Raw genomic sequence first — 25,681 nt, 5'->3', positions numbered from 1 at the left:
AACAGACCTGCTGCACCTGCGGATGATTGGCAGGCTTCATATGAATGGAGAGACTATTCTCAAGGAATGATGTCACAGCCATATGACCACAGCTGTAAAGAGACTGATTTTATGCTTTTGACTTTACACGTTTTTTGCAATGAGACTGACAGAGTCTATAGGCCCTTCTTATTTGTTATTCAGAAGATGCCGAGGTGTAATCCTATTAAAGTATATTTACAACAATGTTTTGCATGTCACGGATGGAAAATACAGCTTGAGGTCAAATGACTGAGAGTGGAATGAGAAAATATGGTACAGATTTAAAATGCCAACATCTGGCCCTGGCTTAATGTCACTGTTTGGTTTGTGTGAGAGTGTTTTTGTGAGCCTGTGAGTGTGTGTGTGTGTGTGTGTGTGTGTGTGTGTGTGTATGTGTGTGTGTGATGGCAGATACAGTGAGTGTGTGTGCTTGTGAGGGAGCAGGGCCTACAGAGAAGGAGGCAGAGCGCGGGCACAGACAAAGGTAAGCCTGTGTGCCCCTTCCACTGAAGACCTGTGGAAAATTCCCCATCTGTGCTGTGCCAAGATGCCTGGCCCTGCGAGGTGGGACTCAGGAGGAAAGTGCGAGGCAGACGTGACCAGGAGTGCCAGCATTTAACCAAGGCCAGAGAGGGTACAGGGGGCATGTCCTAATGGGGCGGTCAATTTAAATTCAGAGATTTCTCTTTGTGATGAAAAAAGACCCGATGTTACTGTTTTCATTTTCTGACATGGTAGAAAAGTCTGTGCTCCCACAATATACAGAACTTAATTCCAATATAGTATGGAAACATTCATGCTGGCTCCCGGTTCAGCACGTCCAGGTGTGTTTCTGTTGGCAGGCAGTGCTAATTCACAAGTCAAAGTTCACCAAATTTGAATTCCGTGAAAAGAAGAAAAAGAGTAAAATCAATCCACAACCAAAAACAATCCTCCACTTGATTGTTAATGGGAGGCAAAACGTATTTATGTCTAGGGCAGTGATCTGTGACCAGAATATTACTGCAAGGAACAATTAAACTTTCTTACTCAGTATAAATCGTTTCAGTTACAGTATGCGTGTCAGTTAAATGGCTGAGAATGAAGAGTAATAAAGTAAATATTCTGCGTCTCACCATCAGGCGGGTTGGGTCTTGTCTTCCGCGGTAGTTTCAGTGGGGTACTTGTCTTGCCCTTCTACAAAAAGCCATTTTTGTCTGCTCATTCAAACAGCTCAAAACATCCAAAAATCTCTTTTTCACCGCGGCCCTATTTAAGACAGATGTCCTCTGGCAGTTCACCTGGTTGCCTGGCCCCTTGCCCCAAGGTGTCAGTCCTGACCAGGTGTCCCTTTCTAAACATCGCCTCTCTGGAGATACATGTGTGACCTACAGGAAGCTGCCAAAATATCCCACCCCACCTGCACCGGAGGCCTGCAATTCCTCCAATCTCCATCCTCTCCGCCGCCGACAACGGATACGCTACAGTGACTGTGAACTTCCAGGAGGGGAACTGCTGAAATCTGCAACTTTGCTAATGAGCGTGAGTAATTGTCTTGGATGGACATTAATAATGAATTATGAGCAATTATTAGGGCAGTGGGGTGGCAGGGTGATTAGAGCAAATGTCTCTCATGCAGAAAGCCCTGAGTTCAATCATGTTTGACAGCCAGATCCCTTGGGGTGTGATTCTGTAACTGACTTGGCGCTTTGATGGCCTTGTGGCAGTGAAGTAACCACGATGACGAGATTCTTCTTTTAGAATATCACTAAAAATTATGTTAGTGTTACTCATATGTCCCTTTTTGGCCTTCCAAGAGGTACAGCATATCTTTCCCAGAGAATCATTTCTGTAGCATAATGATCAGGTGCTGTTGATTTCACTGTGCTGTAATGGGTGCAGAGGGCAAATTGTCCCGTCTCCCAAGCCCCCTCGGATCTTGTCGGAGGCTCCACTGGGGCTACTGAGCCTCCTTCAATCAGACCCGGGAGCCGCCAGGACGCTTGCATCTGGTTCTGCTTAGGGCAGCCCCCAGCCTCTCCTGAATAACGGAACAATCCCTTGCTTTTGCTCCAGTTTTGTACCATAGCGAAGCTGCAGAGGGGCGCTTGGACAAACTGCTGGGTGTGCTCCTCTGCCGTGCAACCAAAGCATGCGTGAAAACAGTCAGGGTTTGGAGGAAACACATGCGCAAATACATAAATAAACACACATATGGAGACTCATACACAATGGAGAGAAAAAAAGGTCAGCTCTGCCTTGCCCCCACCCTAGTAGACATTCCTGGAGCACCTGCACTCACTTAATATTTTGGCAGGAGTGGAAAAAAAGCTTCTCTGCTCAGCGCCTGTCATGTTTGTTCACCGAAGGAAACAAGTTTGGTTTTAATTAGAGCCCCTGCCAAGAGCTGAGGTAATTGCCACTCTGTATGTCTTGCTTTCTTTTTAAAATTTATTCTCTCTTTTGTTGCTTCATATACTTTAAAACAGAATTAAGAGGAGCTCATGCTTGCGGAAAAGCAAACAGCATTTGTCAGGGCGTGCGTTCAGTGCGGTCAGTGGGTGCATCCACGCTGGAAACTAAAAAAACAGAAAAGGTGTAGCCAGACATGTACTGTCATTAGTTGCACAGGACATTAAGTACGTGATGAGGAACATAATAATTTGGATAACTACTGTGTTCATCCAAACCCCACCTCCCTATGTCTATATGTCTGTCTCGGGCTGCTTTTGGCCCAGAACAAAGTTTTGTCCTCGAAGTTTCCAGGGTTTCGCTCTTACTTACCTCCCACCCCCACCCCTATCCCTACCCCCCCACTCCCTGCTCCCCCCCCCACCTGTAACCCAGCTGAGGCCTTGTGCAACTCGTGAAAATTCCCACCAAATCATTCTGACAAAACACCGACATCTACTGCAGGGAGACACCCCTGTCATTACGCACAGGTGCGCACATACATGCAAACGCTCATTTACATATGGGAGGGCAGTTCAGTGGTGCAGACGCATGTTCAGGTACCTGCGGTGGCCAAACGAGCTCAACGCACTGCATTTTAGTAAAATAGAAATTAGGGAAACATCTCCCCAACTTCCAGAACATAAATAGTACATACACATACTGCATAAAGAATAGTGCCGCGGGAAACACAAGCAAACGCATACACGCTACACAACACAACAAAAGTTTGACAGAGTAAAAGGCTAGGATGTATTTTTAATGTGCCCCTCTTCTGAAACTTCTTTTGTGTTACAGTTCACTTCCAGTGTTTTGTGTACAGCTTGCAACATTTCTGTATTTGTGTGGCAATTCGTTATTCCAAATATGTCTTTTCTTCATGCGCTTGTGTTGTGCCTATTTGCTTCCGAGTTCTTTTGGCCTCCGTATTTGCAGTTTCTAATGCATTTATGCCAGGACGGATGGATGTAAAACACCTACAGAAATGTGACGGGCTCGCACCGTGTCTAACCAGTCACTATGTTGAGATTGAGAGGGTGTGCTTGAGACAGGAAGACCCTTTTAATTCGTCTGTCTGTCAATAAGTGGATGACAATCAGGGATGTATTTTCTACCAGGTCTCTGTCGTCGGGGCCTCAAACTACCTAAGCACATGACAAGCCTTTTAGAAGGTCCTTATTTGATTTGCATCAGAAGGGGATGGAACGGGGCCTGCTTGGTCTCCGTCCATCTGAGCCCCAGTGGACCCATCAGAGCTCTGCTCCAGTCCAGAGATGCGGCATCTGATTTACTATTTAAAAGTTATTCGTCGCCTGTGGATAACAAGACAATAAAATTATGTGCAGCCAGAACAGCCAGGCTGGGGCAGCGCTGTTCAGGATGGATGATCTGCGTGAACTGAGACGGAGAGAAAGACAGATAGAAAGAGATGTCTGATCCTTGAGATTGCTTCGGGCGACTTCTGTTTCTCTGATCAGTTCAATGTGACGATGAAAAACAGAGAGAGGAGTTCTGTTTACAGTCAAGGCCGCTGCTATTCCCTGAGATGTCTACAAAAAGCTCAGGGTCAAAAGGTGAGATCTGAGCTCCAAGAACATAATTGTGGTCGGGTATGTATTTTGAAATGGAAAGCGTTTGAAAAATGCAATGGTTCACAGTCATAGTTTCTCTTCAATATATAATAAATACATTACTTCCCTGCTGCAAAGTCCCCTCCTCATGGCTCGGGTACTCCATCAGAAGCAGCATACAGTATGTAGTGATTTACTGGCCAAGCGATGATTGCTTGTTTGGACGGTTTAAGAAGTTTCTATGGACATTTGAACAATGGTTTTTTTGCTGTGATTCTGGGTCTCCCCTGGAATTTATTGCGACTTCTGTGAATCCAAGCTGACAACTAACTGCTGTCCGCCACAAAGGAGCAAGCTAAAAAACTCTACAGAGCCAACTTTCTACAAAAAAAAAACACATCAAAACATATCAACAACTCTAAACTTCTACATATATGCATTTTTAAATTATTGGGCGTTTTGTTGTTGACAGTTCGTTGCTGTTGTAATGAAGCAAGAATCATCAACCGATGTTTGAGTTTTCAACTGTCAGGCCTGAAAACTCAAACACTGGTTCCACGCCCAGCAGTAAAATTGTTTCTTGGATGTTTCTTATTCTCCTTCCTCTCCCTCAGTGACATCATGCTGTTTGTGTTGACCTGCCATCAGCGCAGCAGAACTTTAAAGACATATCAATGTCTGTTAAGTCACTATCTATCACCCAGTGAGTTAACACAATGTCGATCGAGCCTTTGGCCCACTGATGAAAATATTGCAGTATTTATATATTTGCAGTTAATGAACGGGGTGGCTGTGGTGATATTCTCGGAAAAAATGCTGTATTAAGTTAGTGCCAATGCAAACCGAAAATTTCCTAGTGCTGCAGCTTCACATTAAAAGCATTTAACTGGCGAAACTCAAATTGATTTTTATTATGAAGTAGTCACAGGAAATGAAATGTGTTTGTCAGTGAGCTTAGCACTTACCACTAATGTTTATCAAAAATGTGTCCACAAAACAAGACAACTGTCACTTTCTGCAATTCTGGACAGCGGATCGGTTTGAAATATTGCAGGGAGAAATGGAACAAGAAGGAGCAGCCGCAGTGAGGTGTTGGATGAAGAGCACACCTCAGAATTTCTCAGCCTGGTAACCATCTCCATTCACTGTGCCGTGCTGTCGGCAGACTCATGCCTCGTGCAGCATAAAATCAGATCAGGGTTGCTCACAGAATGATGGAAAAAGGCCAATTGTTGCCTGGCTTCTCTATTAAAATGACAATAGTTTCTTTTGCTGCCCCCAGAATTCTGTTACCCCTGGTATCAAACTGCATTTGCTGATACCACAAATAACTACATCTGTTGCCAAATCAACCAGGGCTGAAATCTTTGAGATTGCCACTTTAATTATACAGCGATGGAGAGAGTGGCCCACATTTTTTACAGTTTTGCGGAATATTTAACGCTCATTCACGTCTGAGGTGAAATAAACAACGAGAGATGCTCATTATGACGCGGTCTGCAGGCTCCGTAGCCACATTCTTCGCCTTTCCTAAATTGCTCTTTAACCACTGCCACAGAAATGTCAATGGCAGATGCACCGCTGGCAGGACATCTCTTGTTTTTGATGGCTAGGGATGTTTTACCCATTTACCATCACCCATGTGGAATCACTGATATTTAATTGAAAATACACACTGAAATCCTGGGACACACAGATTGCACAAATTTCAAAACATCAACAAATGGAAAAAAACATTTAACAGCATGAATCTCTGTATCCAGAAGTTAAGTCTGTTGGGTGGCCTTTGCTCAGAGGGTGGCCCACCACGGCATGTTATGAGTGTTGATTGTGTACAGTGTGAGTATCAATTGTAACACCCCCTCCTCTGTTCGCCAAAGTGAACATAGCTCCCTGCGTCTCTCACCTCCCAGGACACAGAAGGTGAGCTGGACACCGGCCCAGATAAATGTGCCGTCCGTTCCAGCTGGGGTTATGTCAGGATCTCCCGGGCAGTAGGGACAGGCCTGTCTTTGTCCAACAGGAGCTGCGTGTGGTTCGGTATCTTAAGAGAGTCGTAATCACATCGGTGATCGGGGTGTTAAGTGGCCCCCACAGCTGTCAGAAAGCGATGCACCCTGGGAATGCATGACGAAGAAACTGCTGGTCCTCAGCGTGCGGGTTACAGTATGTGTTAATCTCTGTACACACACAGCATGCATATGTCTATTAATCTCTGCAAGGGTAATTTGGGTGGACGCCTCATTTCTTGTCCAAACACACCAACAGCTGAGGAGCAGCTTCACCATGGGTAAATTAATTGCCTTATGAAAAGCATCTGTCTGGGGTATTGTGCCAAAGCATTCTGAGGGTTGTTATGATATATCTTTAAACAAATGCAGAACCACAGTAAATGGGTGTAATCAAACAATAAACATAACAACATGCAACAGCAATATAATTTCTGAAAAACCCCCAAAGCATCATCTACTTCAGATCAACCTGGAAACATTCCCTCTTTGCTGAAGAGACTTTTGGAGGCGTGTTGATGCGTGGAGGCTGACCCAAAAATAGCCTCCTGTCTAGGGGCTGATTCATGAGCAGGGGGTCAGTCCTTCAGAGTATATATCAGGTTCTCAGTTTGTTGCTTTTAGCAGCTGTTACTGCATTCAAGAGACTGAGCTGCCCCCACTGAATCCCAGGCAGGAGCAGAGGGGGTGGACTTTGCCCTCAAGGGGCCCCAGCATGCAGGCAGAGCAGGAGGCGGGGCCTTCGTGATGACGCTACGGTACTACGGCCAGGCAGAGAGAGGGATGGGGTAACACCAGACCATGCCAGCCCGTCTCCAGGCTGGCAGGCAAGGTAGCGCAGGCTAGGTGGTCCGGCCTTGTTTACCCCTTCAGCCGCATGCACAGGCTTGTTTAAACAAAGTGGGTGCCTTCATAAGCGTCCCCTTGGCCTGTGGACGTCATCAGGCAGGCGCATGTTGATGTGGCCTCACCCTGGGGAACCCTGGTCTGTGTACTCCAGAAAGACAGAGAGAGAGAGAGAGAGAGAGAGAGAGAGAGAGAGAGAGATATGTTGCCAGCTGCAGGGCTCAGGCCACAGCACCCCTCTCCCCAGTTGTTGACCAGATAACCGTGGGCCAAAATGATGGTGGAACGGCATCAAAATCTTGGCTCTCTGGCAGGCCCGATTAACATTTGGATCCTAAAGTCGAAACCTCCCGCCAACGACTCAACATTCTTCAGTTCCACAGTGCTGCCAGCTCTTCCTGTGATCACTGTATACTCACTATATCACCTGCTGCCTGCTCCTTACAGGTGATCCTTACTGGAACTGTGCTTGAATGTACAGTTAACATAAGAAATATCTTATGTAAAGGACCGATCATAATGATTTTTGGGTGGTTGTAATATGGTGCATTAGACCAACAAAGACTGAAACCTGTAGGATCCAACAGAGCAGAAAAAAGATTAGATTTTTGATATTAGGTTACAACATTAGAGCTGGCCCCTGATCTAAAAGTGGATCCACAAGAATGTGGATGTTGAAATTATTCCAGACAACCCAGTTTAAAAATTGTCTCACTTTTGGCTCATCAATTAAATGTCAAAGCCAAAGGCGCTGTGAAGCTGCGCAGGTGTTTTCAGTTATTCTTATTGATTACTTCTGCTCAGGTTGACATTGGGATGATGTATAATGGAAAAAAAATGATGGAAATCACCAAGCTGCATAAACTAATAAGAATCATAAAGGAGTAAATTGCACCGCTCCAACAGGTTCAACAATTTTTTAATTCAACAATGTATTTTTTGGGCATGTAGGCCTTTCGTAGACAGACATCAGCAGAGGGACTACAGAAAATGTGGACAGGAAGGGATGGGGGATGAAATGCAACAAAGGAAACCAGGGATGCAAGTATGTGGCTGGTACTTTAACCTCTAGGCCACCAAGGTGCCACAGGTGCAACAAAACTGGCAGGGACATGAAGGAGATGTCAATAAATCAAATCCACGAAATCCTAAGAAGAGGTCTAATCAGGAAAAATGGGTTAAAACATCTGCGTAGGTGTACCAAGAATGTGTAGGGCTTCTAATTAACTGTCTTTATTAAATGCAAGATGGAAAAATGTTTCAATGTCAATTTCTACCCTTGAGGAATAATTATTAAACCTATGATTTCGTGATTTAAAAAATTAATAAAATGAAACATGAATACGCTTCATTAATAAAGGAAAAATACAGAAAAGAAGAAAAATGCTTTTTTGAAGGTGCTTGAAGGTACCGTTATGTATCTCCAGACAAATGGTCTAATCAGCAGGACCCTATGACATGGACTTTATCTCCTGTAAACAGGACACTGTGATCTAGTCGTGCTGAAGCCTTTTTACCGAGGAGTTTTAGCTACAGAAAATCTCCTTATGGCGCAGCACTGTCATAGATACCAGGCCACATCCATAACAGTCAAGAGCAGTTGACTGACTCATTAGTAGCTGTCATGAAGGCCACTTGGCTGCTCACTTTATCATTAATCAAAGCACTGGGTCCCTTAATGGCAACCAATAGAGTGTAACAAGCAGCACTATCTGAGAGCTTTGATCAAGCGTATGCCTGTTCTTACTCACTCTGTTGGCCCCGGTAGGCCCTGGGTGGCCTTGTGTTGTAGGCCCAGCCTCGTCCAGGGGGACAAGGTTTAGAAAAGGTGGCTATCTCAGATTTCCGCCCCTCCTACATGAAAGCTAACAGAGGGCATGCTAGTCTGATCCCAGGCGCTGACATGAATTTTTGATCAATGGCTGGTGCCTCTGAAGGGGCTTTTCCAACACCGCTCCTCTTGCCAGCCTCCCTGGCCCTGATGCCCCCCCCCAATCCTCCCCTTTCCTCTAAGTCTAAAGCTTGGGCAACTCCAAATGTCAATGATGTTAGTTTAGCCATTGTACACGGCTGGCCGAATCTGAATGGGTGACTTGTCCCCAGGCCAGCCCCCTACAATTGCCTCCTTTCTCACTCTGACTTGTTCTCAGCACCCCCCCCCCCCCTCCATGAAGAGAGGGCTCTCTCTCTGCCTTTCTGAGGTCTTTGGCTCTGCTGAGTATCCTGGAGCCGAAGTTAAACTAGAACAGAGGGAGCGGGAGATCGAGAGAGGAGGCCAGAGAGTGCGAGAGAGAGAGCGTGAAGGAAGGATGGTGGTTGGGGGGTCAGTGGGGAGGTGGACCGTGACAGAGCAGTAAGCGGTTTTATAACCAGAATTGTTACAGTGCGCTCTGCTAATAATTACCAGCATAGAGGAACGGTGGTAAATCTGGCTTTCACAGACTGGCTAAGCTTGTTAGCGTGCTTAATCGGACAGGGAAAGAGTGTGTTGTTGCGCTGAAAGCTTTGGGGACTGAGAAAACATACACCCGCTTCCTAAATGAAGAGTGACGAAAGGAGATGGGGTGGGGAGGTGGCTGAGGGAGGAAAAAGTCATACATATATGGTGAATTTACAGGTCGGGTTGGGTTGAAATTCCTCATCTCTGAGAGAGACAGCACAGCTTGGGACGTATGGGCTGACACAGAACTGAAGGGCAAGCAGGGTTATGGAGGCAAAAGAAAGCAGGGAAGAAGGTTGGAGCCCTTATTTGGGCTCCACATTTTTTGGGAGGTGAAGTGGACCCCAGATAAAGTGGACAGGGGTGACCGGGGCTGTTTTTAAGTCGAGTTTCAAGTCGGTTAGGTTCAAGCCACCAGTCATGTCAAACCGAATCCAAAGCCTCAAGTCCTTAAAGGCAAATCCAGTCCATTCAAGTCAGATACGGTTCTCTCAGTTCTCTGAATACCAACAAGTAAAATGATATGAAATTTTAAGGTTTTTTCCTTCCTTACATATTAGCCATACAACATAAGCCTAATATGCTTATAATATTAGGGTAATATCCTAATGAGCTGTGAGGTTATGTAAGCGTCGCCCGTCGGTGACTTACTTATTGTTTTCAAGTCTCAAGTATTAAGTGAACTAAGCATCAACTAAGTCAAGTCTGTCGTGCAGCATTTGTTGCGAATTTGACGGCTGGACTGTACAGCCTGTGTTGATTAGTCCCAAGCAGCCAATTTACCGACCGTACAGGCATTAGCTGTAAGCTACATAGAAATCAAAGTACCAAACCTGTAATAGAGTCTGTCTGTGGGTCTTTGTGTGGCAGCTCAGCCTCTGACTGATCTCATAAACCCACCGGGAAAGAGTTGTTTCTGTTATTTCTCTCCAGTCTCTCTCTTTTTTCCTCTCGTCTATATCGTATTGTATATGAAGCAGATTTATAAAGCCATGTCACCAGTTTCCTCAGTGTTCGCTGAAATAATTGTTATCATTAAATACGCTCCCTAATTTCCTATGTGGAACTGACTTTTTTTTAGCACGTTAAAAGAAAAACAATTTGAATGTAATATTTTCTTGAACAGCTGCTGGCTGGGTGTCTGCCAGATTTTGGAGAGGACACACACTCAAGCACACACACAGACACACACAGACACAAAAACAACTTACCCCCACTTTTTATAGACTCTGAACATTTGGATAAGGAATGGCAGTGATGTAGAGAGGAAGAAGGGTAAAGAGGAGAATTAACAAGTCATATATTGTCAGTAACTTTCTTTTGAAGTAACAAGGTTGTTATTTTGGATTGATTTATGATTATCTTATAATTTATGAGCAATGAATGTTATTTCATGTTTACTTATTCCTACTAATGTTTGCTATTCTCATTAAAAGAAAAGTTCTAGGATTGATCATGATCTTGTACTGGTTTTTTCCATTCTGTCACATGTCCAAGACCAAATCTGTAAATAATGGTATCTGCAGATGGTATCTGTTGAACATCAAATGGAAGCCCAAACATTTAACAGGAATACTTCAAACACATTCATTTTTTAACCGTGACTTGGAAGAATTTCTTATTTTCAAACAGTGGTTTGGTTTCTGCAAGTATACTTTGTGTGCTGCCATCTACTGATGCCACGTTGAATTGCCTGGATTTTTGTCTGTCTGGGGGTCAGGTACGTCCACATCTGGAAGGCACATGGCTTCTGAGACAGATGTATGAGGGGTCAGGGGTCACCTGGGCCCTTTAATGCAGATTAAAAAAGAAAAGTGAAGAACAACAGAGATGAACAAACCTCTGTAGTGGCTCCAAGGCTGGACAGCACAGACCGAGACTCTGATCAGCATCACTCAGGTATGTATGTGATGTCGGGGGAGGTTTATTGCAGAAAAAAGACAGGACTAAAAACTACTATTATCAGTCTGCAAGTATGTGCGATTGCATTGACAATGTGGGGATAAAATCTGACTCATACTGGTTTCAAATTCAGATTTTATTGCAAAAGCCTGAGTTCTTGTCACCTTTACTGAGGATTGTTATAAGGTCTGACGATCCTACTCTAAATGTAGATGTGTTACGTGGCATGCTGCTTGTGTCGAGTCTTTGTTCTCTCTGTTCCTCCGCTACTTGCTCTGCTCAGACATGTTTCTCCCTCCCACCCCCAAATTCCCTTCTTTCAGAGAGAGGTCAGAGGCCAGGGACTGTGACCTGCCCTGGGGGTGGCTGAAGGACTCTCCCCCACCTCCCCTCCTTGAGAGATGGGCTGTGTCTCCTCATCTCTTTATTTTGTATACACCTGAGTCCCTTATGCTCTCTTGGATCAACTGACAGAGTGCAGAAAGAGCTGCCGTATCCAGTTTCAAGCTCTATTTTGTATTGTTCGGACAGATCGATTAATGTTCCACCAAGCAGTTGTATGGAGTCATTGTACCCTTAAAAACAGTGGAAAAAAATGTGTAAACTTCACTGAAAGTTCTGGTCATTCGGTTAAAGTTAAAGCAATGGGTTTACAAATCCAGTGGACGTAACGGCGCCTTTGTAGAACTGAATTACGTCAATTTGTGTGGTTATATTTTCCACAATATGTTTCCCCAGTAATTCTGGAGAAACATATTGTTTTCCACAGTGTTTCCCACATCCTGAAAAAAAAAATGACGTGGAAGCTTTATAGATAATTCTAAAGAGAGGTTTTACCATTGTTACCTGGTTCGGGGAAGTTACTTCAGAAGAAGCCTGGTCTCAAAAGTAGCATAAGACAGTGTATGACTGTTCTCTCCGGATTCATACGCCCATGTGTTTCGATGTTGACCACCCGCCTTCCTCCTGTACCCCCTGCCTCTCCTTGGCACCAGTCCTTCATGTGTGTTAGCTTAGAGGAATTCTCTGGAGCCTGCAGGAGAAAACGAGTTACATTACACGCCACTGTCTTCTGCTCCTGCTCTGGGAGCCGAAGGAAAGTGTTGCGGCCCTTGTCTCTGCTTGTGGTTTTCAAACACGTTTAAACAGCTTGCCTCCTCTCTGCTCCTCATTCCACATTCTGACAACCAAAGTGTTTGGGATGAAGCTGGCCATGTTTCAAGCTTGTGTCTCCTCTCTGTTCCTGCAGTGATCTGGGCGTTTTTTACAGTCTAGTGAATCTGATAACACTGATTTCAAATGCACCAGTTTACAATTTTGTTCTCTGTTTATTCTTCCATTTGTCTCTGTGATTTGCATTGCTTTTCATGTCATATTTTTGTCCACTTCACTTCCGTGTTTTAGAACTGTGTAAAAAAAAAAAAAAAAAAAGTCCTCTCAAGTCACATGTGCCACTTTATCATTTTGATCCACTTATTTATTTTGTGATTTATGTCTATACAGATAAATCAAACTGATCCGAGACAAATCCAAATATTTAAACACAAACAGATGGTTCTGGAGCAGGTTAAGAGTCCCTCTAAATTGTGTAATTTATACTTGAGTTTTGCAAAGTTTTATGAGTGGCGTTTGAGACTCTGCCCTTCAGCTCATGGCATTCCTTTGCTCCTCAAATGCAATTATCTTTTCCCATTTGTCTGTTTTTGTTTTCCCCATCCTTCCCTCTTATACTCATTTCCTGTTTTGAGCTACACCAGGCTTTTAGCCACCCCCTCATCCTCCTTCCCATAAGTATGAGAGCATATCTGTTATTTACAGCCCCCAGGGGCTACCTGTCATTCTCACCGCTCCATTGTGATTGCCATGGTGACACCCAAATTCCACGGAGCGCAGGTCCCGACCCCCGCCCGCTCTACCATAAAGCTCTGACCCCTCACCTCCGCACCTGGGGATGCAGGTCAAAAAACTTATTGGTGTAGATTAGAGAGGGGAGGAGGAGATGTAGAGAAAAGCAGCAAAAATAGACAGATAGATAGATAGAAAACATACTAAAATAGAGTAGATGTTCATGTGAATGCCGACCCCAGCACTGAAAACCTGAATAAAGTGTTCGAGTCCATTGCTGCATCCTGCAACATTATATACAATTTTAAGGAAATACATTTATTCACTTTCTTGCCAAGAGTTGGATGGTGATTTCTGTTCTCTCGGCCAAGATATAGTCCAGAATACACATTCCCTCCTGCCCCTGAAAAACTGCATACTTTTTGTTTGGACTAAATGAACAAGATGAAACATGTTAATTAGTTAGCTTTAGAGATGCTGGGGCCAGATTCTGTCACCTCTGGACAGAGCCAGGATAGCTGTTTTCCCCCCGATTCCAGTTCTTATGCCAAACTAAGCTAACCAGCTGCTGGCTCCGACAACATATTTAGCCTGCATTAAAGGCATGACAATGGTTTCGATCTCCTCATCGAACTCTCGGCAAGAGGGCGAATAAGCACATTTCCCAAAAATGTCAAACCACTGTTTTGAACTGTTCTGATGGCAGTTTAAAAGACAGTATGAAGCTACTCTGAGCTAAAATGTCATTGTAGTTTCATGCTGTCTTTAGCCTACCCTGTCTCCTAAAAATTAGGTGTATGTACAACTAAACTAGTGCAAAGGAAATACGTTTTGCAAGCAAAGTAAATGCGACCAGATTTTGTTCTCTATTAGCATAATGAGGATATGTTGTTCATTTATGCACTTGGCAAGCAAGTCGCAAATACAAATGAATTTGCTTTTGCAGTTTTGCTGTATAGCAACATAATTTTCTGGAAAAATGGTTGCTTCAGCATGTTGCAGCTGCCTAAATGCTTACTGTGCATTTTTTAAATATCTGAGGATCTGTTTGATTCATGTTTCTGTTTGCCTCTGTGGTCTTGACTTCACAGTGCGCCAGCCTGAATGTGTTTGTACTTGTTCTTTGGTAGTGTGAGTGAACACTTCTCAACCTGGTAATATCATCTTTTCTCCTCTTTTTAAACCTGTTTATGTGAGTGTGTGTGTGTGTGTGTGTGCGTGTGCGTGTGTGTGTGCGTGGTTGGCGTGTGTGTGCGTGTGTGTGTTTGTGTGCGTGCGTGCGTGTGAATATATGTGGTCTCCGGTTCGACTTGTAGGCCTGTTGCCATGGATACGGAGGTCGCCTGAAGAAGGCACGGTAAAAGCTGATAACAGTCTGCCGTGAACTCATCACGACCTCCTGTGGGAGGCAAAGTTACAGAGTTACAGTCTGACACTGAGTTTAATCTCTTTTCAAAATCAGGTACTGTAAGGATATCATCCAATATCTGCCATTTAACACTGGAAATTCACCCGGCGGGGGTTTCGTTTTCTTCTTAGGGCTTGACTCATGCCGCTACTGTTACCGAGGAACGATGATATGTCTGACTGTTAATAAAAAAGATCATCCCTTTTACAGGTGCTGTGGAAGTCTGTGAATGGAGAAGAAACCTGCGCTCTGGTTACATTCAAAATTGGGTGAATTAACCCTCCAGCCCCTCAGGCTGTATTACTCCATAATTACATGGTTTCGCGATTTCTCCCGCTCGTATGTCGCCATGTAAAGGTTTACTCCCGCAAATATTTTGGTCCAGCTGGCGCTGTGGTGTAACTGTAGAAGGGGAGCCCTGAGTAAGGGTGCGGGGGCGCTTTCTTGTCCACTCGTGACTGTGTAACATCTGAGAAATCCAGACAGACATAATAAAGTCACAGGGAAGACATGTCAGAAACAGAGAGAAAAACATGTCACATTGAGGAACAAAAGGAAAGGGAAAACTCACACTTTTTTTTGAATGTTGACTCATAAATAATCTTGTTGTAAAGTCCACCCACACTTACCTTTACACTATTGCCTTTTTGTTTTAGATTCAGTTCAGTGCAACGCACGTGTTACTCTTTGATCAGGCGGTGTATCTTCTTGTTCCCCTTCTCCAGTTATGTCCATACAGGGCCTTCTGACCTCTTCCGGAGACTGAGGTCTAAACTTCAGATGTGGGTTGTTCACTTTTGTGGTTAGTCTCTGATTCTGTACAAACTTTTACTGTTGATATCAAAGGTAGTTAAGCCCCTACAGCCCAATCGTGATACCGCATTGTCTACGTTTGGATATAGATATCAATGAAAATAAAACAAAATAATGTCAGTAGTAACCACCAAAATAAAAAAAAAGTTTCCATAACCAGTCACCAATGAGAGTTAACATGTTTAGGTTTCCTTTTATGGTGAAATTACCAATTTTCTGTACATTAAAAATGTGTATCAGTGCAAAAAGAAAGAGTTGTAAATGTTTGTTGACACATAATCTATATAAAAAGTAGTAGACACTACAGAGGTCAAAAGAATACCACACTCAGTTTCTCATAACAATAAAGAGTAACCAAGACTCTCTACCTTGTTATTTAACAGTGTGCTAACCCATCTGTTGCGTTTATAAACTTTGTAGTCCTGACCAGGGGCGCTTCTCGAGCTCTTTCCCCTCTGGAACAACTGGTCTGTCTCGTGGTTCAGATCTAATGAGGCAGACGCTATTGTTGGCCCGGAGGCTCGCGCGATGGTCTAACCCTTTGTGCCAAGATGCCAATCTGAATCCTCTGCTGCTGCTTTCCATCTGACTGCCAGTCTCGCTGCTCCACACCCATGTGAAGCCCACCTGTCCATCGCCTGTCCTCTGAGCTGTCCGCCGTCGGGCCAAACCGCACAACCATCTGCCCTCCGCCTGGCTCCTGTCCTCTGAAACATGGATCATCAAAACCTTATTCCGCTGTAAACCTCAGCAGAGCTACAGGAAACCCCGGCGCTCTGGCACACTCCCGTATTGTCCCTGAGAAGCGAGGAGGGAAAGTTTCGGGGGAAACTCTACCGTAAGAACCATTCCCTCCCCGGGAGTCCTGAAGGCCTCAGAGAGAGCAGGACATCAGGTCAGAGGGCCCGGATTCATCTGTTGTAGAAACACTTAGAACATGTGGTCAGACCCCGCGGCCCCTTCTGCACCAAGTAGCAGGAGCATCCATTATTATCCGTTACTGCATTTACTTCTTATTCCTAAACTTTTCTAATGTTTCTAATGTTATTTATTTTGTTATTTGTTCTGTTGTATTATTTTTTAATACAATAGTTTTTTTTTTTTTTGCATCATAACATTGTCCCACTTCATTTGTTGTTTTCATCTTAATTTCGAGAAGCTTTTGCCCACTTCTTATTACTACATTTTCATCATTACTTTTTCTGTACTGCTTTTTTCTGTACATTTATCATATTAAATTCTTACTGGCTGTGTACTGCCAAACTCATACCCTTTTTTTTCCTCTGAATCAAGCCCTACGCCTTTGGATGCGCTTCAATGGAAAGCACATTGAGTTTACATTTAATGACATGTGCTAGAAGGCATGCATTTCTCTCTGCGTGGAGGACAGAGGGGAAATTTGGTTGTGAGATTTATTTCACAGGTTTATTTTACTATTTCTGGACACATGCTGATGCTTACATACGTGCGGTTTCTAGTATATTCATCTCTGTGTTATGTCTGAATTTTTCTCTCCACACACATAGAAAGATGAAACTGTCGCTCTGGCCTCTGCGTACATAATTTTTAAGAGTTTGAACTGTACGCTTGAAGCAGCTGCATCCGTTGTAAGTCGCACTCCAGTTACTGATTTTGCATACCTGCATATTTATTTTCAGGGACAATGCAGGGGTCGAGCCAAAATCAGGGGAACGGGTCACTTACATGCAAATAGACCTTCACATTCACACATTCGCATCTACGTATATATGTGGTTTGGAGTCTTCAGTTTACCTGACTCACAGAAAATCTACTTTAGTGGGATTCAGGTGCACCGCACACATAAGACTCAATTTCACCCGGTTACTGTCAAACCCCAATAACTTTAAAGGCTGTAAATGATCGAATAAAGTCAACAAAATTCTACACTTTGATGTAAAAAGTAAAATTTTCAAATGAAAGAAAGAAAAAGAAACAAAAAGAAAGAAAGAAGTCATGGCAAACGCAGACACTGTTTTAAAGTGGATCTCCACCGGTTTTTAAACATCAGGGTCTGTTTACAGGTATACCGCGTATACGGGAAAAAGTTACGTATGGCCTCCTCTGGTGCCAGAGGGAGGTACGCAAAATGTAATAAACCGCCCTAAGTGATGTCACCTCAGTCATCATCGGTCGGTATCCGGATACTACAAGTATTGAGCTGAAAAATATCTGCGGGTGTGGAGTTAGAAAGAAGTGAGATTACCAGTATCCTTAGCGGCTCAAGGCTACCTTAGCTTACCTTAGCTTACCTTAGCTTACCTTAGTTTTCTTAGCTTACCTTAGCTTACCTTAGCTTACCTTAGCTTACCTTAGCTTACCTTAGCTTACCTTAGCTTACCTTAGCTTACCTTAGCTTACCTTAGCTTACCTTAGCTTACCTTAGCTTACCTTAGCTTACCTTAGCTTACCTTAGCTTACCTTAGCTTACCTTAGCTTACCTTAGCTTACCTTAGCTTACCTTAGCTTACCTTAGCTTACCTTAGCTTACCTTAGCTTACCTTAGCTTACCTTAGCTTACCTTAGCTTACCTTAGCTTACCTTAGCTTACCTTAGCTTACCTTAGCTTACCTTAGCTTACCTTAGCTTACCTTAGCTTACCTTAGCTTACCTTAGCTTACCTTAGCTTACCTTAGCTTACCTTAGCTTACCTTAGCTTACCTTAGCTTACCTTAGCTTACCTTAGCTTACCTTAGCTTACCTTAGCTTACCTTAGCTTACCTTAGCTTACCTTAGCTTACCTTAGCTTACCTTAGCTTACCTTAGCTTACCTTAGCTTACCTTAGCTTACCTTAGCTTACCTTAGCTTACCTTAGCTTACCTTAGCTTACCTTAGCTTACCTTAGCTTACCTTAGCTTACCTTAGCTTACCTTAGCTTACCTTAGCTTACCTTAGCTTACCTTAGCTTACCTTAGCTTACCTTAGCTTACCTTAGCTTACCTTAGCTTACCTTAGCTTACCTTAGCTTACCTTAGCTTACCTTAGCTTACCTTAGCTTACCTTAGCTTACCTTAGCTTACCTTAGCTTACCTTAGCTTACCTTAGCTTACCTTAGCTTACCTTAGCTTACCTTAGCTTACCTTAGCTTACCTTAGCTTACCTTAGCTTACCTTAGCTTACCTTAGCTTACCTTAGCTTACCTTAGCTTACCTTAGCTTACCTTAGCTTACCTTAGCTTACCTTAGCTTACCTTAGCTTACCTTAGCTTACCTTAGCTTACCTTAGCTTACCTTAGCTTACCTTAGCTTACCTTAGCTTACCTTAGCTTACCTTAGCTTACCTTAGCTTACCTTAGCTTACCTTAGCTTACCTTAGCTTACCTTAGCTTACCTTAGCTTACCTTAGCTTACCTTAGCTTACCTTAGCTTACCTTAGCTTACCTTAGCTTACCTTAGCTTACCTTAGCTTACCTTAGCTTACCTTAGCTTACCTTAGCTTACCTTAGCTTACCTTAGCTTACCTTAGCTTACCTTAGCTTACCTTAGCTTACCTTAGCTTACCTTAGCTTACCTTAGCTTACCTTAGCTTACCTTAGCTTACCTTAGCTTACCTTAGCTTACCTTAGCTTACCTTAGCTTACCTTAGCTTACCTTAGCTTACCTTAGCTTACCTTAGCTTACCTTAGCTTACCTTAGCTTACCTTAGCTTACCTTAGCTTACCTTAGCTTACCTTAGCTTACCTTAGCTTACCTTAGCTTACCTTAGCTTACCTTAGCTTACCTTAGCTTACCTTAGCTTACCTTAGCTTACCTTAGCTTACCTTAGCTTACCTTAGCTTACCTTAGCTTACCTTAGCTTACCTTAGCTTACCTTAGCTTACCTTAGCTTACCTTAGCTTACCTTAGCTTACCTTAGCTTACCTTAGCTTACCTTAGCTTACCTTAGCTTACCTTAGCTTACCTTAGCTTACCTTAGCTTACCTTAGCTTACCTTAGCTTACCTTAGCTTACCTTAGCTTACCTTAGCTTACCTTAGCTTACCTTAGCTTACCTTAGCTTACCTTAGCTTACCTTAGCTTACCTTAGCTTACCTTAGCTTACCTTAGCTTACCTTAGCTTACCTTAGCTTACCTTAGCTTACCTTAGCTTACCTTAGCTTACCTTAGCTTACCTTAGCTTACCTTAGCTTACCTTAGCTTACCTTAGCTTACCTTAGCTTACCTTAGCTTACCTTAGCTTACCTTAGCTTACCTTAGCTTACCTTAGCTTACCTTAGCTTACCTTAGCTTACCTTAGCTTACCTTAGCTTACCTTAGCTTACCTTAGCTTACCTTAGCTTACCTTAGCTTACCTTAGCTTACCTTAGCTTACCTTAGCTTACCTTAGCTTACCTTAGCTTACCTTAGCTTACCTTAGCTTACCTTAGCTTACCTTAGCTTACCTTAGCTTACCTTAGCTTACCTTAGCTTACCTTAGCTTACCTTAGCTTACCTTAGCTTACCTTAGCTTACCTTAGCTTACCTTAGCTTACCTTAGCTTACCTTAGCTTACCTTAGCTTACCTTAGCTTACCTTAGCTTACCTTAGCTTACCTTAGCTTACCTTAGCTTACCTTAGCTTACCTTAGCTTACCTTAGCTTACCTTAGCTTACCTTAGCTTACCTTAGCTTACCTTAGCTTACCTTAGCTTACCTTAGCTTACCTTAGCTTACCTTAGCTTACCTTAGCTTACCTTAGCTTACCTTAGCTTACCTTAGCTTACCTTAGCTTACCTTAGCTTACCTTAGCTTACCTTAGCTTACCTTAGCTTACCTTAGCTTACCTTAGCTTACCTTAGCTTACCTTAGCTTACCTTAGCTTACCTTAGCTTACCTTAGCTTACCTTAGCTTACCTTAGCTTACCTTAGCTTACCTTAGCTTACCTTAGCTTACCTTAGCTTACCTTAGCTTACCTTAGCTTACCTTAGCTTACCTTAGCTTACCTTAGCTTACCTTAGAAATTTAAAAGCCGCCACAAAGCAAACCTCACCGCAAACTTTCCCAGAAGCACCTGCCCTGACTCTGCGCCCTTCGTTCCAGTACCAGATGTCTACTGAGGCTATAATGTGGGTTGCAACATTAAACTTTTATTCCCAGGTGATGATGTAAGTGTTGAGGGAAGAGCGAAAATAATTTAATTTAATTTACATAATGTGTTGACTTTGGAACTGATACCATTCTGCTGGAAGGAACACAGAACCTTTTCATTGGCAACTCTCACGCTCAACACATTTCAGTGATTAATGCACTCAAACAGACTTGAAACATCTGTCCTACTTTCTCATCTTAAACTGTCTTTTGGCGCCGCAGTTGGCTTACCCCCTCGATATGGGTTTCAGCATGTCCTCTGTGTGGCAGCTTTGTTGGCCTTCAAAGCCACGACAGGTAATGGCACTTTGGCTTTTGTGATGCTGCAACACACTCACAATTATAAAGGGCTTGTGAAGATTCTGGCACCACATAACAACAGTATCTCTGTACTGTTTAATCATACCTTTCTAATGGCCCGGAGAGCTCACCATAGCGGGAAACAAATTACGTCCTGATAGCACCGGGCAAAGTCACGCCAGGCTGTTTTGTTGCCGCCTGACGTGTGGCCTGGCAACTCTGTAGAACCCCCTGGGGTAAAGTGACATCAGTTGACCGGAGAGCTCCCGTTTACGCACGAGGAAGGAGCGGGGATAAACAGAGGATCTGTTTGGAAAGGCTCAGTGACGCTTTTCCTAAGTCTCACCTCAAAAACCAGAGTGTTGACTGCTCACGTATTCCCAGTGCATCTCGCACTCTCAAGGAAAAACACGCAGGAGTGGTGGAGGAAAGCCTGAGATTGTGTTTGAAAGAGAGAGTGGAGGAAAATGAGACAGTAGGGACTCGAGCTAGAAGGGGGAGGGAGAAAGAGGGAGAAAGAGAAGGGGGGAATGGTCTTTGTTAATCCCTCCACATCTGGCTTCTATTAGAATGTGGGGGCCGCTAAAATAATGTTTTTCACCCTACAAGCCTTTCTGTGCTATAAATTACCCACCAGCCACTGTGCCTTCCTGACTGAAACTCTTTCAGTGGGCCAGCTCCTTTCTCAGGCAGCCGACCCAACTCCTCCCCCTCCCTCTCGCTCTTGTCCACTTTGCCTTTTCCATTTCAAAACTCCCTCTCAGCGCTGGTGCGGTAAAATCAGGCCATTCTTCCTGTCAGCTCTCCGCACTTCCTGTCGGTACTCTGGTCTTCATAACTTTGTCGATCTCACCACCTTTGGACATCTCCCTCTCCATGTCAGTGCACTCGAGCTCCTACATGGGCAAGAAAATGTTGATGGCACATCTGTTAATAAAGTATCTGCAGCTGGGACAGAAATGAAGGGTGAATGGTAAAGGCTACTTGACGTTGCTAAAAAACATCTTCCTGAAGCAAAGCTTTCCGTGATTAATATGCATCGATTGAAATTACTAAAATCTAAAAAACCTCTCATTAAGTTAGCAAGCCGTGATGATGATAATAAAATGAACAGAATATTAATTATTTAAACTCCAAATTCACTCAGATTAAGCCACTATAATTCTTAAGTCAAATGAGTGTGTTTTACCTCTGTGAAGAAAAGCAGTCATTCCGTTCATGACTCGTACAAGTGAATTTCGTTCGTACCTAAAAGAAAATACTAAGTGCGAGAAAATTGGTAAATGCCACAAGTACTCTTAAATCGCTCTAAAGAACAAAACTGTTCGTACGGCTGCTTGTCGACTGAGGCCCAGCGTGAGTAATGTACGGAGTGCTGAGTTCACTGATGGGGCGAATCCTAGCTCAGGTTTTGCAGGAGTGGTGTCCAAGCGTCATCATGCAGTGGGCTAGCATATCCAATGCACATACCAGGCAGAATACCTTATGGTTTCCGCTGCGTAGCGTTGTGGTAATTCTGCTGTTTGCGTCGCAAGTGCTGAGATAGAGGCGCTGCTGTACACTGCTGTCGTGTCTCGGCATCCGACAAGCCTTCAAAATGACTGGTTTTTATTGCCTTGCATTGTATTTTTCATTCTGAACATGGCTTAAAGGCCAGATCTGTAGCGCCCCTCATTCTCTCAGCAGTGAGACAGTCTGCCAGGTCTGGTCTGTCACTCATGATGGGCGCCTGCTCATCATCACCGGGGGTTAACCAGAGTTCAGTGTGCAGAGGTGCATAAAAGCAGTATGGAGCTGGAGACGTGAGGTCTAAAGGACTCGTGGGGAAGGAGGGAGGGAGGCCGGTGGAAGGGGTGAAGGGCAGCGGGTCAGTGCCTCATCACAAGTAACACCAATTAGATAAATAAGAGCTGACAGCTTAGAGGATGAAAGGGAGAGGATTGACTAATGCGCGAATTAAAGTGGTAACGATGAACTGGCCGAACCTGATTTTATAGCCATTAGGCACCTGTTTGAGGAGAGCAGCTGGTCCTGCCAGGAGGCCGAGGCTTCCCCAGGTGATCCCCAATGCCCGGGCACATCTGCTCTGAAACCAGAGTCATGGCTGTGGCACCCTCCCTCTCCGATGACAGTCTGACCACTGGGGAGATGCTTATAGTGATCAGAATCAAACCGAGCGGAGTGAAACCAGAAATCCTGCCACATTCTCAGGGACTTGTGCTCACTTTATTTACGTATGGTAATTTAATTAGTAGACCTTCAGCAAGTAAGACTGAGTTTATCTTACCTGGTGACCTGATGAAATGTAGAGGATTTCTGGTTTCTTCTCAGTTTACAGAGATCAAGTCCAGATTAGATCACACAGGAGACAGTCAATTGCCACCTGAACCCTCAAAAACCGGCGGTCCACAGGTGCACCGTGGGCATCAACAAGAGAAAAACTCCATAACCTCGAAATGGAGGTATCGTATATCTATTGACCATGATTTATGTGCTATAATGTAATGGCGTTTGGAAGAGTGAACTCAACTTTTGATTGTTTGAAGTCATCCTGAGAAACAACAGGATCATATGAGCCTGCAGAGGGGAATGTACCGACATATTTCAGCACGGCGTAATTCTAGCCGGTCACGGCCTATCATCTGGATGGAGTGGATGTCATCCCTGTGCGGGTACCCATTGTGTCAACGGGCCCTCTGCCACATACTTCCATGTACCCCCTGTCTCTTCTGTCTGTCTCTCCATTACTCCATCCCATAATTACCTTCTGCCCTTCACTCAGTGAACCCGTTCCTTCCTTTGCTTGCCTGCCAATTCCTCAGATGTTCAGAGAGAGCCATGTCATTAGCCTGCTGAGCTGGGCCGGCCAAAGGACTGACTGTCTGGACCGTTCTTACAGTGCTGTCTGGCTCAGTCCGAGAGTCTCTGCAACACTGGCCTTCAAAACAACTTGTGAGCTTGAAAACTCTGATTTATTATACACGAGTTCCATTTCTCTGACCAGATTATCTCATATTGGAAAACTGCTGTCGCTGTGTCTATCTGCTCATATGACGCTTGTGTATCCTCATGCTGTCAGAGTTTTTTCTCGGCTTAGAGCGAGAATGTCTAGATAAGAGATGAGTAATGAGATAGCCAGTCGGAGCACCGAGGCTGCCGATGACAGCCGTCTTACTGGGCGAGGCCCTCCAATTCCAGTATGGAGATATCCCAATTTATCCCGTGAAAGGTAAGAAAAGAAAGGACACAAACAACCTTTCAAGAAGCAACGCAGACGTATGTCAACCATTCTCAGGATACGACAGCCCACGTCATTTTTCTATCATGATCCATGGGATTATATGTGTGGAGGTGGGGTGTGTGTGGGGGTATGAACGGGGGAGAATATTCCTCCACGCAGGGGTCTAAGATATCAAAGCCAGAAGGCTCTGGGTAGGATGGAGAGGGTGTATGCAGCGGGAGGGTTCTGGGGAGGTGGGGGTTGGCTTTTGTTCCAACCTCTCCACCAGGATCCCCTGAAAAGATCACCGAGCAGGCCGATTCGTCACGGCTCCGAGCTCTCCCCTCTGATTGGTTACGGCGGGCGAGCAGATGTTGGAGCTGCAGCAGGGGGTTCGGATGATTCCAGCTCCTCACTCTCACACCGCGGGACGGTCAAACAGCACCAGCAGCTCTCACACACAACCTGCTGAGGCGGGGGCCCACAGGCTCACAACGCACACCACTCGCTCGGGTGACTCTCAAAGACGGATTCAAACTTACCACTTTTCACTTCTGCTTCCTTACATCAAAGATGAACATAAATGCCTCACCCCAAACTATGCTTGCTCCTGACATTTATTGTGGTTGTTAAGTGACCATGTATGGATCCACTTCAAAATGCTATTGACAAACTAAAGATCTTGTTACGGGGTCACCGCTTTACTCCTCATTGGGAACAGATTACAAACTACACATGGAGCTTTTAATATGATCTGAGTTGATTTTCTTTAGAAGTTGTCGTAAACATCCATATTATCCATACACTTCCTATATGCACCTTTTATATCTGTATCCTTGTCCTACTACAGTGTTTGGATCATCAGGATCGTGTTTCACCTAATCTGAGTTAATCTGATCTAATATTTGTTAAATCTCCTGCCAGCTACCATTTTGGCCGAACTCAATTTCAGAATTCATACGTTACTCATAAGTAATACTAAATTTCCAAAAATCTGAAATCTAAGATGTGCAAGGCTATAAGATGCTTCCAAGAGTTACTTGAACACATAAATAAAAAGCGAAAGCTACCAATCCCTGTTGTTACCTAAGTAGAAAATGAAATGAGAGTTTAGTTACTTGAAAAAACAAGTTGCGCGGTTCCTCCATAGCACTCTTGTAGGTAGTGTGCAGGACAAGCCACTGTAGACGAGTTCAGGTGTCGCCGTGCACCAAACCTTTGCAAGTTTTTCGTGGTGGATGTGATGCATGTCGTTCTAGAGAATAGAAAATTGTTTTATGTCACGTAAAATAAACAAATAAAAAAAGAACAAGTTTGAGGTTTTCCACCCAAAATTATGCGCAGTACAGTCATAGTTGTCTAAGTCTTGTTCAGGTGCTCGATATTTTTCACCAACACAGCTAACTGCCCAAGATAAAAGGAAAGAGATGCCTTGAGGCTAATGTTCAGACACAACCCTCCTTTGAGTGAACTAATCAGAGTGATTAGTGTAGAGATTACTTGTCTGTGTGTCATTTGAGCGATGCTGTTTCCCATCCCGGCAGCGCTGTGCCTCTTAGTCCTATCTTTAGCTTCTCTGCTACAGCAGATAAGAGTACAGCGTATACATAGTGGTCTTGTGATGCAGAGTCCAACGTGCTGAGGCCTCAGCTTGAGGAGGCAATGAGTTCTGTAAATTGGGCAAGAATTGTAATTGCTCTGCTCTGCATCAGCAGACTGATGCTTGCTGAAGGGTCTAGGTCCTATACAAACCCTTCCTGGCAGAGTTAAAGAGGCAGATACGCTATCTGGA

This window comes from Xiphias gladius, chromosome 7, assembly GCF_016859285.1.
Source record: "Xiphias gladius isolate SHS-SW01 ecotype Sanya breed wild chromosome 7, ASM1685928v1, whole genome shotgun sequence".
NCBI classification, from domain to species: Eukaryota; Metazoa; Chordata; class Actinopteri; order Istiophoriformes; family Xiphiidae; genus Xiphias; species Xiphias gladius.
Note: the sequence above shows the minus strand (reverse complement) of the source record.